The sequence below is a fragment of the Anomalospiza imberbis genome, chromosome 12 (genome assembly GCF_031753505.1).
Source record: "Anomalospiza imberbis isolate Cuckoo-Finch-1a 21T00152 chromosome 12, ASM3175350v1, whole genome shotgun sequence".
NCBI classification, from domain to species: Eukaryota; Metazoa; Chordata; class Aves; order Passeriformes; family Viduidae; genus Anomalospiza; species Anomalospiza imberbis.
The window spans coordinates 15,763,836-15,783,944 of record NC_089692.1 but is presented as its reverse complement, the minus strand read 5'-3'; the positions used below and the strand labels follow the sequence as shown (position 1 = coordinate 15,783,944).

Below are 20,109 nucleotides of genomic sequence, written 5' to 3'. Positions count from 1 at the left end.
AAAAAATCACAGATTAATAGTGGAGCTTAAAAATAGTAAAGCATCTGATTTTTGCTTTTTCATCAACAAGCCTAATAAACCGGGATGAAACTATTAACATACAAATAGACAACCTTCTGATTAAAACAGCAGCAGCCAGCCCAGCCTGAAAAAGACCTCCTCACACAGAAAGCAATTATGAGGGCGAGTGTTGTCCGATTCACTTCTATTTGCAACAAACCTAGAAAATCAGAATGTAACCAATCATAATTTTGCTGAAAACCTGGTGTTATTTAAAAACGAAGATGGTCTTGGTTTCTCTTATCATGATCAGCATTTTAGAAGCCCCCAAATACACTGCAAGGTTGTACTCCTTTGAATTTCTACTCTAGGCATATACTGTAAATATGAAGAAGCAAGCCCTCAGGATAAAGTATTGTGGGAAACCTACCCAGAGGTGGGGTGGATATTATCCTAGATTGTACTACTACAGTATACTTACCTTTATTTCCTGTATCTCCCCTAAGATGGTCATCTGTGGAAAAAAAATATACTTAATTACTATTCCATCATTTAACCATCTACCTCCTGGTGATGGTGATCATATTGGAAAGAATTTTCCTGATTTTAAAGTCAGGCCATGACAGCTGATTCCACTCAGGTGTCCCAGCTTAGAAATTCTGTTTTGTCATGGAAGGAATGACTGGCTCAGAAGAGTTTTCCCTCATGACAAAGCAGACCTGGCTTCCTGTTTACGTGGAGCGAGCGTTCCGTGCGCGAGCCGTCGTGGAAGCGTGTCCGTAGCAGGGAGGCTTTTCAGTAACTTTCTGCTGGCTAATTCCCATTTATGCAAGGGGACCATAAGTGGTACCAAGCCCTAAATAGTTTCCTCTTTCCCCCATTCAGGAAGGGTGTAAATACATGCCAAAATCCCTCCTCATTCAGTGAAGTGCAGAGGCTCGTCTCTAATTTAGGCACGTGTTGTAGGACTGGTTGTTTTCTGAGAAGAACGTGAGTATGCTGAGATTTATTTTTTTTCCCCCATGTCTTGAGCATTGATACACACTGTTTGTTTCGGAGGAAGGAGTCAGGATGCACTTTTCCAGGTAGAGTAGGAATGCTTGTAGAATTATCTGAAGAAATCCACTTCATTTCATCTGAGAGACATAGTTCTCTTGGGTGTTTTGAAAAGATGTCTTAACATGCTAACTGAAGTGTTGAGACTTTTTGGTATCTATCCTAATTTTGATACTGAGGCAGGTGTGCATTTATCTCATCATCCCATTACATTTTCCTGTAATTAAAATTATTTTCAATATTCCTTTCCTAGCAGAACATAAAAGTGATATTGTAGGAATATAAAAAGGTAAAAGACTTTAGAAAGTGCAAAAAGGCCCCAGAAAGTAGACATAAGGACCACCTTCTTTAGGTGGTCCAAGGTTGATCATCATATATTAGGAAAGAATGTGGAGATAGAGCATGCTGGAAAATAATTTCTGCATCACACAGAGTTAAAAGCCTAATTAGACAGTTAAAGTAGCCTCCAAATATGCAGACGCTCTTTTGTGCTCCAAAATAGTTGCATCAGCTATCAATCAAGAGGATAAAGGATGCAGACAGGCAACTGAGGGTTTTCATTTGTGAGTAATATTAATTGTGGGTGTAAAATGAAAGATGTAATAAGTGATGAAGGTACCACTCAATAGTTGGATGAAACATTTTCTGAAGTTAGCTCCAGATGGGGAGTTCCAAGTGGGACAATTGTATAAGCAAATAAAATTTCAGCTTGGCACTGACCATTGCAAGTTCTTGAAAAAATATATAGAAGTATCCATTGATTATTGTTCTCCCTGATTTTGGTTTTCCAGCCCTGCATTCTGGCTTGCTGTTCATTAGTCTGGAGTAATTGGGCTGGGAGAAGAGCATTCAGACCTCAGTTCAATATTCAAAGAAAATGAAATATGCAATTATCTGATACAGAGTCACAGAATTGCATCAAATGGAAACAAATAGTGCCAAATCAAGACCACATGTTTTTAAGAGGATTATGAATTTTAGTGATATGCAGCTAAATGTCATCTATTTGCAAATAATTGAGGAGTTGAAAAAAAATCCTTCTGAAGATTTTTGTGAATATAGTAATTGTAAAAATACTTGCCAGGATTTTTCAGAGGTCAGTGTGCAAAAGTCTGAAATTCAGACAGAAATGACTCTGTTCCTGATAATCATTTCTGAATAGGACTCCTGATTGCCCTTCAACAGGGTCTGATCATTTTCCCACTGAAGACTGGTCATCTGAACCAATGCTTTCAAGCAGTAATTAACCCCATGCGTTTTCAGATAAAACTTTAAGGGATTTTTTTATAAATTGCATTCAAATGAACCATTCTTTATCTAAAATCTGAAAAAGCTCAGAGATGCTTTCTGCTTCCTCTTTTAAAAGTTTTTTAACAGCGCATTTAGGCATTTCATGTCCTGTATCTGCAGTAGCAAAGGACCTTTATATCTTCCCTTATTTAGATACTGGACAGAGCTCTTCACCTCACTGAGGTCTACATGTGGTTGCTAAGTCTCCCTATCACATGGAAGGGTGGAGACAGGGCAGCAGTTTTCTCTGGAAAGGAGACAGGTGATCATGCCAAGTTGTGGAGAAGTACTAGCAATGGCTTTGTTGGGGAGAGATTGAGACACCCTTTCGACAGGAGCCAACACCCATTTTGAGATGAAAAACATCCATCCCACCATCTAGCTCTGCAGTGTCTTCTCCAGCAGGAGCTTCTCTGGGAAAACTCCCACTGCTGTGTCTGGGGCCAGTGCAGATCCTGTGACTTGCTCTGCAGATCCTCATTCAGCAGCACTGACCTTGCCTGTGTTCATGCTCTCTTTTTGTTGCATTTTTGCCTGCACAAAATGCCATGAACAGCCAGCTGGCCACAGTTACACATGAGAATGTGAGTGAAGCAGGTTCCCCCTGCCTGCTGACTTGTTTCCAGAGACTTTATGGTGGTATCTTGTCTTGTTTGTCTCTGCATCAGTCTGGTCATCTTTTCCTACTGTTGGGCAGTTTGGGGCTCAGTGTCCCATATTTAGGCAGCAGGAGTCTGACAGGGCTCACATCTCCCAGGCTGGTGTGGGAGGGTTCACAGGGAGCTTGCTGTCAGCATGTGCACTGCTGGTTCAGGCAAAATGAACTCTGCAGTCACAAACAATATCATTTTGGCTAAATTTCAGCCCAGAGGAATCACTATCTTGTGCTTTTCTCTCACGTGTGTATTTTTAGACTAGCTACAGTTTGGATACTAGCTTGTATAAATCCCATGTTCTTGATGGTTTGAGTTTTGGTGCCTGGGACAGAGTTGTGTAAAACTGTTTATTCAGTCAAACCAAAGTAAAAGCTGAATTCAGACAGGTCTGCTATAGGTCTGAAACACATACCCAAGATAAAGCAATTCCCAAATCTCATTGACAGATGCAACCAAATAAATAGTCAGTTTTAAAGCTTTTGTACAGAAGACACTAAAGATTTTTACAACTAAGCCATTTAAAATACATTTTAAGAGTACAAAAGGATGAGAGAGTACTTCCAAATGCACACTGCAAAACAAGACCTTACAGAGTGCCAGAAATTTTTGGAAATTGAGGAGATAGCAGTATCTCCTGTTTGGATAACCATGCAGAAAACAAGTGCTGTGAGCTTTGGAAAACCCGTGGAGCACACGGATGGGATCAGAAGGCAGAGGTAAGGGAAGGGCACTTGGTGGGCTTTATTGTGTCCCAAGACTGCATCCTATTTCCTACACCAAAGGAACACATCGTGTTGGGTTTTCTCCAACAAGCAGGATATTATTCCAACAAAGTATTATCAACTTTATTCGAGGTTTTTTGTTCTGCTTTTAATTGGGAGCAGCAGCAAAGTTCAGAGTACCATAGGCAGATGTTACAGGGACACGAAAGTACAAGATAAGGTGCTTCCTACCACAGGAAGGCTATTTTAATAGTTGGTTTTTAAGCTGATATTTACAAAGGAAGGAAAGTCAAAGGCAACAATAATTAATGTCATCATTATGGTGCTGATTTGCAAAGAAACATAGTGGGATTAGGAACTCAGCCATTTCAGCTTTTTAGAAGACTTCAACACCAGATCGGGCAGCAATTGAAAGACAATAAGCATCAAAATCTAGGTGTTACTCTCTTACATTTATATAAGATTGCAGATGGAAAGAGTGCTAACAAAAGGGAAGGTAAATTTACAGGTCTCGCCATCTTCCCTCATTAATGGTTCTCGGCAAAACATGCTGAGCTTTGTGACTTTTTGTTTATCATTAAAACACAATTTTTGTTATTTGCTGAATGGTTAAAATTTATTTTCCTGATAATTTGGAGAGGTAGCTGTTTATCATATGAAATGATGAACAAAAGCTGCAAAAGTCTTTTCAAATGGGTTAGTTTGCAACCCTATAGAGCAGAGCTCCATGAGTTTATTTGCATCGTCAGGGGAATCTAAACTAATTTAATTCATGGTAGGGAGCATATGTTAATGACTTTTCTGGGTGGAGGAAGGTAGTGCGCACCTCTCTTCTAACTCAGTGATCCTGATCTACAAGCAGGCCAATAGATCAAAACCACATGCTATCTCATGGTAAGAATTGAATTCATGTTCTCCTTAGATGCTTTTATACATCACAAAGACCATTGGTGTGTTTGCTACCACATCAAACTGTCCAAAGGCTGAAATAGGCACAGCTGGGATGGATCCCTGAGCAACCTGAGCTGGTGGGTGGCGCCCCTGCTCCTGGCAGGGGGATGGAATTGAATGATCTCTAAGGTCCCATGAGACCCAGACCATTCTGTGACTCTGTGATCTCCCTGCCCAGCAGAATGAGGTGCTGCTGGCCAGTGGGAGAGGAAGGGAGGGAGCTCTTTGTGAGTTGAAACAGCATTTCTGCTTTGCCAACTTCCTCCCTTGCAGGCTTGTTCTGACTTAACAACTCAGTGGCCTTCACAGACTTGAAAAACTGTATAAAGGAACCAAAAGAAAAAGTATTTCAAGGAATGAAATTAAGAATTGTAAGGATCTTTGAATAACTAGTGTTTTCAAACTGGGTTAAAGCAGACTTAGAGTAATCTGACATGATGTAATCCTAGTGAAGTTGCAGGAAAGCAGAAATTAAGTATTTATTTGGTATTACAGTGTCTAGTATAAGATATTGTTAAGTACTGTCAGTAACTCATTAGATATTTATTTTAAAAAATAAGAACTTTAAAGAAAAAAAGAAATTTGAAATTAGAATGTGGTTGCTGTACATGCATTATACATGCTTCTCCTTCTGTTCCACTAATGGATCCTGACTGCCAGAACAGCGAAACGAACCATTGAAATTAGCGGAACTAAGACCCAGATCTTTTAGAAATTTTCATTTGCCTCCAGTGTAGAATTTCAGACAGATCCCTGATTTCTGTGGAGCATTTCCAAAGCATCACAACGATGCTGTAAAATGAGTTTCCTGTCAAAGAGAACAAATGTGGTGGTAGAAGCCATTGAAACTTCTGCTTCCTAGTGGCCACGCTGCAAAGACATGAAAAGGATGAAGCATCTCTAGTGGCAAATCATTAATGTTGGTGGCAAGCTGAGGAACTGCTGGGGAAAGAAACAGCAGCAGCAGAAGGAGCCTGAGATGAATGAAGCTGGAGTCATCAGCATGGAAATGCCACCTTAATTAGACTGTGCTCTGAAAAGAACTAAAGGCAAAAACAAAGCTAAAACCAAGAGGCACAAGCCACCCATGTAGGCTTCACTACCTGATCTCACCAGTGTCTCACAAGTCACTGCTGGAAAATGGAATCTCTAACCTGTCACTCCTGGTGATCTCCCACTGCTGGAAGAGTGGCTAATCCCAAATTTTCACATTCTGAGCAAAAATCTGAGGTGAAATGTTATTAGAGTTGGAAATGCAGTTATGGGTCATCAAACAGAACATGGAACGGAATTTATGGGCCACATTAGTTACCCTTGTAAGGGGAAAAATCTAGTGAAAATCATGTCAAAAATACACTGTAGAAGTGTCAAAAAACTGGTTTTCAGTACAGAACACTCATCAGAAACCCTCCAGCATTAAGTTATGTTTCATTTTCAATGCTGCCCAAGCATGCTCTGCTTTTGCCAAAATAATGGAACTCTGAGCCTTTGCTGGGACTTTCCATATGACTGTGGCTTTAAGTTATATCCTTCAATTTTTTACTTTTTTTTCTGTTTTGGTGATTGGAATCTTTAGTGCCTGGAACATTTGAGACACTGAAAGAACCTAAAAAATGTATATGCAGGAGAGGGTTTGGGTTTCTTCTGAATCCTGGTCAGACTCTGGAAAAGAGAACCAAACCTCAGAACCAAAAATTCCTTCAGGAGTTTTCAACATTTCTGTTAATGCTGAGTTCCAGGGTCTGGCTTACATTGGGAAACCTTGACTCCTGGCTCCAAAGGGTTCAATTAGTCAAAATGGTTGGCAGATGGAAAAAAAAATTAAGTTCCATCCAGTGTTTTTTACAATAAAAATAGACTCAAGACACAATGGCCTTGCCTTGAACTTTGCAGGCCAGCGTCACATAAAGATAAAGAGGGAGTCAGCTTTTAGGAGCTGGATTATCTACCAGCACACAAACAGTGTGAAGCTGGGCTGCCAGGGCCAGAGGCATCAGAACACGCAGGCTGAGCATGTGATTATTACCTTAATGATTTTTTTTTTAGCCCAGATCGAAGATGAAAATTCTGGCAATGAGAAATAACTTGACATGGATATTATGAGATTACCAAAACCTCATGATAGCAGTAATAACAATAATTATCTGTTATTTGAAGAGCTGCTGAAATGCATGGAAATTTAAAAATATTGTTCTTAGAAATCTTTCTCCTAAATGTTTTGTCTTTCCTGAAAATGACAGAAAAGTAGATGGATAACACTTTTCTCAAACAAATTTTCTTATGCTTAAATACAACCTTAGATGCCCAACTTCAAGAACTTGAGTTTGAAAATGCAATTAGGGACCAGAAACATGCCTGTGCCACAATTTGACATCAAAATTATTTTTACTTCAAATATCCCATAAGATATGTGGGCCAAAGAATTAGATCCCACAATTATGCACCTGATCATTCTGAATAATGAATAATATATTGACAAAAAATGAGAGGCATATAGGGTAGATTTGCTAATTGGAAAGTGTGACTTACTACACAAATTATTTGTTCTAAAATAGGCTGTAGTGCAAATTTTATGGCCAAAGCAATGTTTTGGATAATAAATTATATATTAGAGCCATTAAAAAAGTGGACAGATTCCCCACCACTGTCAATTATGGTACCTGGCAGTACAGGGCACATAGGCTTTGGAAATTCATCTTTAAGTATAGAATGAAATATCCAGATTACTAGGGCAGAACAGAGTTTCAGGTTGTAATATTAATAAAGTTTTCCAGAAAGTGTAAGAGTTCCACATAGCCACAATTGCGCATCTACGTTTTTACGTCTGCTCTTGGCTGTCACTCAGGGCTGGATGTAACTGGGTGCTCAACATCTAAAAGGGATGGTGAAATAAATTACACAGATCTCCGTGCAAGTCTGATCAAGCTCTGAAAGGTGAGGTAAGTCTGCTTCCTATTGCTCACATCCTTCCTTTTCTTCCCCAAACTTCTACCAGGTGTGATTGCCATCTCTTTCCTCTCCTACCTCCCTGCTCTGAGGCTGCCCTGTCCCACTGGGGCTGCACCCACCATTGCCACCCCACGGTTTTCCACAGCAGTAGGGTTTTTTAACGTGTGTGAGCAGCACTGGGGATCCAGAGTGAGGACAGGAGTACACAGAGAGGCTCCTGATGGGTTATCGTGGAGTGTTTTGGCAGCACTGGTGTGGTTGAATCATGTGACTGGTGCCGCAGTGCCAGCTCTTTAAAGTGATGTCTGTGTCTTTGTGATTGCTCTGATGGTCTGGGCTCCTCTGAGGGTGCAGCAGATGGCCCCTACCTTTATCTTCATGGAGTGTCTCATGTTCATTTGTGGTGGTAGTCTAGAAAAACCACTGAATCTATCCCAAATCATATGGTGTTTAGAGGGATAAAGATGTTCAGCTAAGCCTGGGAATCATTAGGTGGCTGCCTTGGAGCCAAGCTGTTTGGATGGGGCTCAGTTTCACAGCTCAGCTGGCAGAAGAAGGAGAATCTTTTTCTCCTTCAACTGCTGAGACTGTCAGCAGTAAACTTGCAGAGCCACCTCCCAGTTCTCGGGGATTCATGGGATGGTGGAGTGGGAGGATGTCCTGTTTGGTGAACTCTAAAGCCATTTTGTTGGTGCATGTGTGAGGGGGTGTCTTTAAATCTGGAACCCGCTCTTTCTTGTTTTGTGGTTGGGGTCCACGTATTGGATCTGTCTAACAGCTTCCTTGGGATAATAGTGGTGGATCTTGGTATTTAAAGTAGGATGTGGCAAAGGTGAAGGATCTCAAGAGACAGAATTTTTCCTTTGGGTCATAACAGTAGTTCACTCCACCTGAACCTCCAAGTGAGCATTCAAAGCCCTGATTTCTCTAATGTCTCAAGGGCCAAGCTTCCTGGGTTCAGCCTGTCCCAAAGCACATGCTTCTGACTTCACACAGCTCTCCTTAGAGGCCAGGAAAAATCAATGTTTTGTTAAACCCAGTGAGGATTAGCAGAAGGGATGCGCTAATGAATTCCATGTGAATATGCTGCAGCAGACCTGTCCTACAAAGCACAGAAATAATTTGGTAGAAAACCTGCCTTGATTTGCTTTCCAGCTTGGACTAATGGCTGAGCCTTCTCCTACCTGGAACCAGGGCTATTTCCTGGGATGCCACTGGCATCACTGGGCTGGTGTGAGGTGTGCTACCCTGCCCGGCGTGGGCAGAGCTGCTGCTGCACAGATCAGAGCAGGCAGCACATCTTGATGTCTGCTGCGACTCATAAGGTGAAGGCTTTGATGTAGGTCCAGGATCTGGCCCTGTGAGGCAAGATGTACTGCAAAACCTGCTTTTCAGGGAGCACATCCGTAGCCATGGGATCTTCAGAAACAAAATCTTGTCCATCAGGAAGCCTGTAACACTGATCAATCCTCAGGACTCCCTGAAGAAGAGTTCCTTGTCCTAGATTTGACATTAGTATCTTCACCTCCGGGGAAGCCCAGGCCTGTCTCATGCTGTTACATGAATTACCAAAGCAAAGGCTTTAGGTTTTGCTTCTAGCTCAAAAGCTCTTTGGTTCCAGCATCAGTGCTCTCATTGAAAATGCTAAAATACCTGTTTGTGTGATGCTCTGTAATTGAGTTTAGTTTTAATACCTCAGAAATACACTGCACTGAAAACCTCTAAGTTTTCACTAGTGGAGCAGCTATGCCATCTGGATAAGAGAAACTGGTGTGATACTTTTTCTACTTTTTCACCCACTTCCCTGTGCCTCAATATCTTCACTTTTGCTTCTTTTCACCAGCCTGGCTCTAGCTCTTTGGCAGTGCTCTGTGCCCACGTGCCTGCACGCACACACACAGGCTTGGGCAGGTATTCGTAACCTGACTTCACACTTCATCCCTCTCCCTTGTTAATTGTAAGAAAAAAGGGAAGGAAGAATGAAAACAAAAGTGTTACACAGAGAAATTAAGCAAAAATAGAAATCCAAGGGTATGGTGGTTGCAAGGGATGCCCAGAAATTTCCTTCTGGAGTCTCCTTTAATCATCTCTCATACTTCGCTTCGCTGCTCCTCTTTCAGCTGCTCAGGCCAGGTTTCTTGGTAGATTTTACTGCCAAGCGCTATTATAACCAAACTGCTCTGATCTTTAGCCAAATCTTAGGAAAGAAGTGGGTGTGCTGAAGCATTGGTGAGCCAGTGAGGGAACTCTTTACCAGGGCTGGAATGGCAAACATGACTGTACAGATGAGAGCTGCGTGAGCAGGGCTGCAATGCTGCCATGGGGTCTGGTTTCAGCTGCTGCATGCAGGGAAGAGCAGCCCTGAAAGCCTAGGATATACAACCCTTTGAGCTACAACCACCCAGATGCTAGCACACAGCACAGATAACAAGAACCATATTAAGGTGCTGGGTACCTGAGACAACATCTGGGTTTTGCTGACGTGTCCCCGGGCTGTGCTGACGAAGTGCAGATCCCCAGCAGGAATAACTGAGGCTGCACTGAAACTTGTGCTCAGGCCATCCTGGAGAGGAATCAGCAGTGAGGCAGAAGGGCTCCCATTGGGCTGTCAAGGCTGCACCTTCCCTCCTCATGGCTCAGGGGGGGCTCCACAGCTGTGCCTGGCTGGCTCTGGGCAAAGACAAAAGTGTGGCTGGAGCGTGAGGTGAAGCAGAGCTGGGAACACAGAGCCTTTACAAGTTCATCCTCTGGAGAAGGGCTGAAACACCATTTAAACACACTAATTTATCTTACAGAACTTGATTCGTATTAATTATTAAAAATAATGTCGGAGTGAAAGACCAAAAAACCTTCAAAATGCTGTTCACAAATGCAATGAGCTTGCAGGTTCCCAGAGCTTGCACCAACTCTGTGCCACACATCTGCAATAAAATAGCCTTTATTTGCTTAGCAGATGTGCTGGAGTCATGTAGAGTTCAAATTTACCATACCCATCAAGATGCAAATCCCAAATTTCGTTTAGCATTGTCCCGTTGGTAAGGATGTTACACGCAGGTCAGGATTCTATCTCCCCCCAAGCCCTTTAAATGTGTTTATTCATTCTGTTTATTTTCATTTCCCAGTTTCCACATGTCGCTCAGTCAGATTTTCTGTTAGCAAGACTGAGAGACGAATAACATATGTTACCCCACAACTGACCTTGAAGGGGAACTGAAGAAACCATCTTCCCTAGGGCTAAGATGTAATTCAGACATGAGCTCGCTCCGTAGAGGTCCTTTTCTGAAAAGACACTGCCAACTGTGTCCTAAGCCCTGGAAACGTCCCTGCCTGCATCGATAGCAGAGCGTGAAGTATGTACCAGGGGGATGCTGAGGATTTAGCCTTCTGTGCCATCCCTCCCTCGGCTCTCATAAGCAAAGCAAACAAATTCTTTGTGTCTTAGAAGAATCGGATAATTCAGCCAACTTGAGTCGTTTCCTCACAGGCCTGGCTTTTCACCTGAGGGACTAGGTTTGCTCATCCTGCCCAGGTTAAAATGACTGAAAATCAATGTGGTTTGACAGCTGTGGGAAAAAAATAAATAAATGGATGTACAGACTGTTGAGCAACAAAGACTCTTCAATACGAAGCAAGGCACAAAAAGAAACGGATGTCTCTGATCTTCCTTACAGGCTCTTGATTCATGGCAGTCTGGCCAGTCATAGCCTTGTCTGATGGGGTTGGTCTGACTCTTCCATGGTGTTTTCCACCTCCTCGCACATTCTGCTCAGGAAGAAGTCACTGGAGGGCCGTTCAACTCTCCTCTGTCCTTGGCTGGCTGAGCTGGGCACATCAAACAGGAGATGGGTATGTCTGTATTGCCTGAGCCTGATGTTGCAGCCTGGTGTGGTGGTGCCCACTGCCCCTCTGCTGAGCTCTGTTTGCCTTTGAAACAGCAAAATGTGGAGGTTCTCATCCGTGGAGCTCAGCCCCTGAGGACATCTGGATGGGGAGGGGGTGTTGGGGGCGGCAGTGTGGAATGAAGGTGTTGTGAGAGCATGTGCAGAATGGGGCAGTAATGCCAAGCTGCTGGTTAGACCCACTTGCATTTATCTCCTGGGCGAGTGCTCCAGAGCAAGGTATGTAAAGCAAGTCTAGGATTAACTCGGAGTCAGTTATCTTGTCGCAGCTCCCACAGGCCACCTGGATGCCCAGAAGGTGCTGAACTCAGATACCTCCATGCCAGAGGCTCCTTCTCTGCCTGTCACCCCCCACAGACATCAGCCTTCCTGGTTCTGCCACCTGTCATTGACCTCAGGAGTTCATATAACCTCCCCCACTTTTCCCCCAGTACCACTTTTCTTTGGGGAATGTGATCACTCTGTTTCCTACAGCAGTTCAGAACTGAATTACATCTTTGGAGCATTTTGGACAACATTCTCAGTCACATGCTGTGATTCTTGGGGCTGTCCTGTGCAGGGCCAAGATCTTTGTGGGTCCATTCCAACTCAGGATATTCTATGATTCTCTGATTTTCCCTGAAGGCTGAGCAGTTTGGGAAGGGGCAGTCTGTATGAGCAGGTATCAGAGGCTGCCTCATTGGCTTGGTGTCACCCTCTGGTGAAATCTCAGATCAACACGGAATTGCAGCACAGAGGGGAGATAAATGTTACATTCAGCATGACTTGCCAGTTCTGACACACAGGAACACTAAACACGTACCCTGACAAAATCCTAAAGTCATGCCAATTTGAATCCAAAAACCTGCCTCCTCAGTTAGCGCTTAGTAACAATTTCATATCATTTTCCCCATGTAATTAAAATGTCTTTCCTGAGCCAAAAATTGAAATTTTCTTTACAGTAGGCAATTCTTATGTACAACTGCTTTCCTCTTTAGTTTCTGTCAGTTTAATGTAAGTTTTTAGTTGTGTTTGGAGACATCCATTTTGGGAGTTATGATATTTCCTATCCTGGTACTGTGGTTGTGGGGAAGGAGAAAAGTAAACTGTGTACTTGGATTTCAGCTGGACCCAGTATCAGCTCAAGTTCTGGGTTCAGAAAATGTTTCCACAGGATACTACCTGTGGCTGGCAATGGATATAGGTAAAGTGTCACTAGTGAAGCTTTTTGGAAGGTTTGTTAATGCCCATGGCAGCCCAGTAATACCTCCTGTCACAACATCTGTGTTAAGGAGAGATTAACGGGGTCATGTACATATTTGCTTAATATTTTCATACTGTGGGTGTGATTTTAACTGCTTTTACTTTTTTTTCAGCTCACCCATGACTCTCGCTCTCCAGCAGTGCTCAGCAGCTCCTGGGAGACCTGGAGATCTCTGTGGCCATTCCCTTCTGCCAGTGTGGGTTTTAGACATCTTCCCCTTGTCCCTTCAGTTGTTCTCCAAAGAGCTGCATTTCAGTTTGGTGCTGCTTTTGGAAATGTGGGTTCCCATGATCTCTCAGATGTGCCAATGGGCACACTGGCATTAGAGGTCAGGGTTTCTGTCACCACCCTAAAAATGGACTTATTGGCGAAAGAACAAAGCTCAGAAAACAACATTTTAAACCTGTCAAATCTGATTTACAGAAAGCTTCCATGATCTAGACAAGAAACAAGCAATGATTGTGTTCTACTCCACCCTAATTTTAATTATAAAAAATGCTAGTATAGTTTTCCAGTTGACATCCCTATATAGGAAATAAGTAGAGTTGGAGTAAATCTTCCAAATAAACATATTTCTCAGACATAAACATGATAAATCTTTTCTTTTGAGAAAGATATAAAGAATGGTTAACTTAAAATATGCATATAATAACATATTACCCACAGCTTCTCATGTTTAAAAAGATTCCATATGCTGGGAAAACCCATAAAATAAAACCCAAGAAATGCTGCATCCTCTTTCTATTAATTTGAAACAGTCACTTAATGGGAAAAAGGAAGAGAGAGAAAAAGTAAAGAAAACTGGTAGAACAGAATTATTTTATTTTTTCTTAGAAAATCCCAAACAAATCAGTAACTCCAACATTCCAATCTCTTCATCCTGGTTTTAGTGGTGTATTAATATGTAAACTCAATACTTCTGTTGAAAAATAGCTTTGGGTAAGAGTAAATGGTAGCAAATTCCAGGGTGGCCTTACTAGCATTTTTGATTGAAAAAACTTGGAAAAATGTTGTTGTTTTAGGATGATGAGAAGTGCTACCATCTCTTGTGGTTTACCCAGGATTGTCCCAAGTTTGACTTGTCTCTGGTTTGGTTTAAAACCTAAAAAGGGCCAGTAACCGTGGCTCCCTCTCTTCCCCATTCTTGCCCCATATTTAATGAGTAATTGATTTTAAAATAGCCCCACTGAAGATTTCTGTTAAAGTACCATGGATGAAACAGTCTACCTTTCCTATTTTTTTTTTTTTTGAGAGGAGTTTCTATCTCCAGAAAGGTGTATTCCATATGACTCTGGGCTGCAGAGCTGGGGTGGTGGGGGCTGGGGAACAGAGTGGGGCTAGGAGGACTTGGGCTCTGGGGTGATTACTCTTTTGACTGGGTTTAGGAACTGGAGGAAATAATTTGTATTTCACTTCATTTGTGATTCTCCCTATTTTGTCAGATATTTTCACATGGAGAACACTTGATAGACAGATGCTGGTCGCTCTCTGGCAGGGACACCCAGAACTGTTCCTCCAAGAAACAGAGCAGAGTCCAAGACTTTCAAGACCTTTCAAGACACCAGCATGGGGATGGGGACAGTCCTGTTTTCTATCACAGCCCAGTGGTCACAGCCCTTCCTTGCAGACCTGTTCTCAACTGTCTGCCTTCAGTTTGGATTATTTCCACTTCTCATACATCATTGTCCTGCAAAACTTTTGATCTTAATCAGGTGTGGGTGCCCCATGCCTGGAAGTGTTTAAAGCCAGATTAGATGGGTCCCTGAGCAACCTGGTGTAGCAGGGGATGTCCCTGCCATGGCAGGAGGTGGAACTAGATGAGCATTAAGGTCCCTTCCAATGCAAACAATTCTATGGTTTTATGCTATTTGGGCTTTTGGCTTTCCAAGGGGTTGAGGCTCCCACCCAGCTTCAAATTCAGAACTCCTCATGCCCCAGAGAGGCCACGAGCCTGAGCAGAGCTGGGGACACGCCAGGCAGGGAACGTGGAGCTGCACAAACCCACACCCTGTGCTGAGCACCTGCAGTTAGACAGGGGTTTAACCAGCCCAGTGTCAGCCAGACAGTGCTTTCCCAGTGTGGGCAACCCAATTCCCTCTCTCTGTGCCCGCTGAGGGGCTCACCTGTGGCTGTGGTGGAGGGGTTAAAGCAGGCTGGGCTGGGCTCCAGCTGTGTGCACAGCAGTGTGGGGACTGGGCTGGGCCAGCTGTGAGCTCAGCTATTCCCCCCAGTCAGCTAGAAAAGGGCTGTGTCTCCTGCACTGGGATTATCACAGGGGGGAGGTAGGTTTTTATCGTAGGGAAGGAGGTGGAAAAAAACTGTGTTTGAGTGATTCTTTGCTGAGCAGTGTCTGGGGAGGGTCTGGGCTGTGCAAAGCTGTCCTGAGAGGAGCTCTCTTGGCAGAGGGGTTAAGAGAAGCCTGACCCTCTGACTTCTTCACTTAACATCCAGGCTGGAGAGATGCTTGTTTAGCCCAAAATCTTGGGTGAGGCAGTCAGCTGGAGTTCAAGATCCAGGGACTTAATGTCCCATGACCGAATGTAGCTTGTTTGACCTGTAGTGCAGATCTTGAGAAGAGGGAGCAGGAGTGTTTTTATGGTATGTGCTGAGCCTGCTCTCCCTGACTCAAACACCTCCTGGAAAATGAATAATTGAACATACATGTGACTATGTATAGACCCTTCTTCAAACAGAACCTGATTTGGGGAGGAATATCTTCCAACATCATAGACTTTTTCTCCTGCTAACTGCACAGGACTGGCCATAAAATCCATAGGGACTTGGCTGTAGAGCAGGGAGCAGGCTTTTCAACCCACAATTTTCAGTCTGAGAAGTGGCCTTCAACTCTGAATTCTTTAAGCTAAGCAATGTGGTGAATTTGTGCCTTCAAACTGAGCTGGAGTAGAATGAAAAACCAAAATTAATTCAGATTAGTTTTTTAAAAATATTATTTGCCAAGCCACACTCCTCCCTGCTAAAATCAAGGGATGTTACTATTGGCACAGTGGGTTTAAACTCACTACTGGGTTTTGCATGTTTTAGTAAAGGATGAAACTGATTGAATGAGATTGTCTATTAGTCGCAGTAGATCAGCAGTTTCTTCTTTGTAGTGATGCAACTGATTGTTTGCCGAATAATACAGTGAGAATAGACTCAGCGTGCAAACCCTGTAAACTGTCTGAAGAAAGAGCAGTGTCCTTTTTTTCCCCCAATTGCTTCCAAGCCAGTAGCTGCTAATATTCCTGTATCCAGTGCAAGCCCAGTGTTGTTCAAAACATGCATCTACTCTTTGTCAAGAGCTGTAATTGTTAGGAAAAAAGGATGTTGAGGAAAGAAGAGTGGAAACAATATAGGAGGGCTGGTTGTGGAACTCCCTGGGCTGCATTTTGGGGCAGCTTGGGTCGATTCTTTGCTCTGCTACATCCTTCTCCTGTGACCTTGGAAAAGTCTCTCAGTTGGCTCAGTCTCAGTTCCACATAGGTGTAACGAGGTAAAAAGAGGCACTATTTTATATGCAGTATATACTGAATAAATGCCTATACTATGTATTAAATGCATTCCTGTATTAAGTGGTAAAGTGAGAACCAATTCTGCAAAGACTTGTGTGATGCCCAGGACATGGGGTCCTGATTTCACAGTGCAGCAATGGCAGTGGAAACCCCAGATTAATTCTGTCCTAATTCTTGACAATGTTTGTTATCTGAATGCTGAGTTTCAGAAGATGCTTATTTTTAGCCTGTACATTAGTGGGCGAGGGAATGAAAGGGGAGGATCTCCCACACCAAGCATTTTTTTTCGATGTAAATACATGTCACATAACATTACGGACAAATAAAGGGTTCTTACCACTCCTAAGGTGTTATGGTAATCCTTCACAGAGTCCTTTTAATGAATAAACCAGGGATGCTTCATGAGTCGTTTATTAAGGGTTAATGATGTATCTTCTCTCCTTGGCATCATTCCCAGCCTAAATCAAGCCTGCTTCATCTCATATGGATATGAAAGACAAACTGTACAGATTGAAAACATCTGTATACTGAGTGAATGAACCACATGGCAGCAGTGTCATGCAGAGATTTACTTAAAACTGTCCCCTTTTGTTTGACTTTAGAGGAACAGCACAAATAAATACAGTAGGTTCTGTTTAAACAAAGAGGACTCTGATCAATAGAGGTTTGTATAGCTTACGACCTTCAACTATAAACAAAAAATTGGGGTAAACCCCACAAGTCTCAGGTCAATTGCCATCTTATTTACTTTATTACGCCACTAATGTTCTAATCTCTCTTGCATATAAAATGCTTTATACAAGCCATCTTATTTTGCTTCTCCATTTTCACCAGAGAGAAAAAGGAAAGTTTTGTTTGATTCAGAGCAACCTGTGAGTGTGGGTATGAGGGTGCTGTGAATTAAGAGTATTGTGAACTTACAGCAGAGAACGCAGACAAACCAGTTCAGGCAAATTTCACATTCAAGTAAATTTTTGTTGAGGTTCCTGATAGGTTTTGCTGCTTTTTGAGAAGGTTCAGGCATCCACAAAGAAAAGCAAAATGGTTTGTGGCTCACCATTGCTAGACCTGGGCACAGGAAACATGACAGAGGAAGTGCCATATAGAAAGTAGTTGATCTGTTCTGGCTGTGAGCAGGGGTTATCCCTTGGAAACACTTGAAAACATTTGCAAATATCTGCTAGGGACTGACCCTAGCTGCAAGCCTTTATTATTATTATTTTTGTTTCTGTCTCCCAGCAAGATTAAGTAATTCCAAATACTGAGAGGATGACACTCCTGCATGAGTTCTGCCCTCATATCTCCAAATAGCTAACTTGAATTGTAATTACTTTTTTTCTGGCACATTTTCTCATTTTCTAGAGGGGAGAGACTATTATCTTAATCTGTTTCTGTCCATTTTTATCTTCCCTGGATAACTTTTAATCCTTTTGGTCAATTTTAACAGAAGACAAAAAAAAGGGGAAAAATGCGCCTATGCTGATTTGTGAATATAGGCAGCAAGGTAGGGGAGAAATATTCCAGTCATGCCTTTCCCAATGGTTGAATCTACAGCAGGAGCCTTCATGAAGTATCAGAGGGGCCAGTCAAGACACACAAAGCCAGGAGAACCCAGATTTATTAGCCTTGCTGCTCAGTTATTCAGATGTTTTTCTTTGCTGAGGACATTCCTGTTCCCATTGACTCCAATGTTTTCTACTTCAGTGTTATCTGCTCTAATCTAGGAAATACTTCACTGCTGCTTCAAGTGTGTTTTCTTGTGGAATTCAAATCCTTTGGAGGGTAATGTAGGGGTAAGTCCCACTGGGAACATGTCTTTCCTTAGAGATTTGAGAGATTTGGAGAGATACTTCTGGATGTTGTCTGGTTTTGAATTTATGTTGGGTTTTTTTGGTTAAAAGGCAAAGAACAGCCAGGCACTGCTTGCCTATCTATGTTCTCAATCCACGAGCCAGGTGACTTTTGTTCCATGGAGCCGCGCCTCAGCCTCTCACCTCACCGGGAGAAAACCTTCCAGACGTCTCAGTTTTGCAACTGAGCAGTTGTGCCCTTGTCGTGCTTCCAGCATTTCCTCACAGCCCACACTCAGGCCCAGAAACGAGAGCTGCAAGTCCCAGTCTCAGCAGTAACGTCTCCCCCATCATTAAATAATTGAGCTAGTCCTGCAATCTGGAGCCCAGCAGCCGGAGACACTACCTCATAGCTGCTGGGTCGCTGGCAGCAGGTTTGACAAAACCCTTCAGGGATGGCTACTGGAGGCTCTTTCCTGGCAGGTCCCAGCTTGGTTTGTTGGGTCAGTGGGGAGACAGACAGGGCTCGCCACGCCAGGCTCGTGCCAAGCCACACTGGCCAAGGTTGGCTGAGTTTTGGCTGTACCTTCCAGCACAGCGTTAGAAATACTGAAGAAGGGGTTTTGGTCCTTCATTGAAGAAAGGAAGAAAATATAGGTATCAGAGTCCTTGGGAGATGCTGTTTTGCTGCCCTCTAGGCAAAGATTAAAGCTTAAAATGTGGAAACTACAGAAAATGCTGTCCTGAGCACACCAAAGCAAAGCAAAGGGTTGGGAAGGTTGAAAGGCTTTTCGTGGGACTTCATTAAGGTATGAGTATAAAATCTGTAAAAAGATCTCTGGGCTCAGATAAGGAAGATCCAGTGGTGTACAACAAAGAATTATCACTAAAGGCATCATAATTACAAAGTTCTTTTATATTAAAATGATGTCATGTAATAGGTTGAAGAACAAGAAATAAATAAGCTGTGCAGATCTCCTTTATCTAAATAATTGTTTTCTTATGTATTAGGCTGGAAATTTCTCATATAATTCTAGTCCTTTAATGGTAAAAATGTATTCAATAAAGACTATGAAACTATTTTAACATTTCAGTAGTGTGCCTCATCTAGAGAATCCCAGAGTGCATCACTGAAATGCAAATTTGAGAGAACCACGGAAATAGAGAACAGGATATAGAACCAGGGCTTAATGGGGAGTGTGTTACCACAGGGCTCTATGGTGAATATATAACCTCGTTTTAAAGTGTAAGAACTATTGTATGGAGATTTAGATATTTTTAAACTAAAATATATAATTGTATGACTTCAAGTTTTGAGTATTCTCTTACTGAACTGTTCCTTGAGGATAAATCTTCATTTCTCTCATGTGAAGAACTATGCTGAGATCTGCCTGTGGAAAATTGCTTTCTAGGAGCAAGAATCACAAAGGACCTTTGCTTTCAGGCTTTTGTCTGAGGTCCACAGCATAATGAGCAAAAATGGAATGAAGGGTATTAACCTTTGGAAGATGAAAGGTAATCAGGACTGAACCAATGCTCCCCGTGGTTAGACCACAAGCTCTTTATGAAAGCTTTATGATTGTTCTGTTTGTGTATCTCAACAGTTCCTAGGGAGACATTTCCATATGTCATATGATATTGGATAAAAAATATATGTAATAGTTGATCCTGAAGTGTTAAAGTCTCATCTCTTAAACCAAAACAGATACAGTGACCTTAGGAACAATTGGCTCTTGACTGCTACCCACACGATGCAGAAAATATTAAGGAGGTGGAAAATGAGCTCAAGTTTCTAGTTTCTATTATTTGTGAGTCAACACATTATTGTGCTGTGAATGTTTGCTTCTCTTTTGTCTGTAGGCGAAAGATCAAATTATTTTCTCCGTTTATCAGGATAGAAGGGACGGTTTGGAGGTAATTTGGAGAATATCACCAGGCAAGAACCTTTTCAATGGGGCTTCAGTGGTTTTTGTGCTGGTCAAGGGCACAGAGGCAGCTTTGCTGTGAGCTGCAGGAGAGCTGTGAGCTGTGTGACCTTCCCCTG

At 42.5% G+C, this 20,109-nt stretch overlaps 1 long non-coding RNA gene across 2 annotated transcripts in view; it reads left to right on the top strand.

Annotated features, from left to right (window-relative positions):
* LOC137481363 (uncharacterized) overlaps nt 1–20,109 on the top strand; it is a 177,438-nt gene that overhangs the window by 121,734 nt on the left and 35,595 nt on the right. Inside the window, exon 5 of one of the 2 annotated variants that reach the window (XR_011003442.1) lies at nt 2,500–4,321. The exons of the other annotated variant lie outside the window; for it this stretch is intronic. This is a non-coding gene — a long non-coding RNA (uncharacterized lncRNA). Of the gene's footprint in view, nt 1–2,499; nt 4,322–20,109 lie in introns of those variants that run through there. 2 annotated transcript variants of the gene reach the window in all.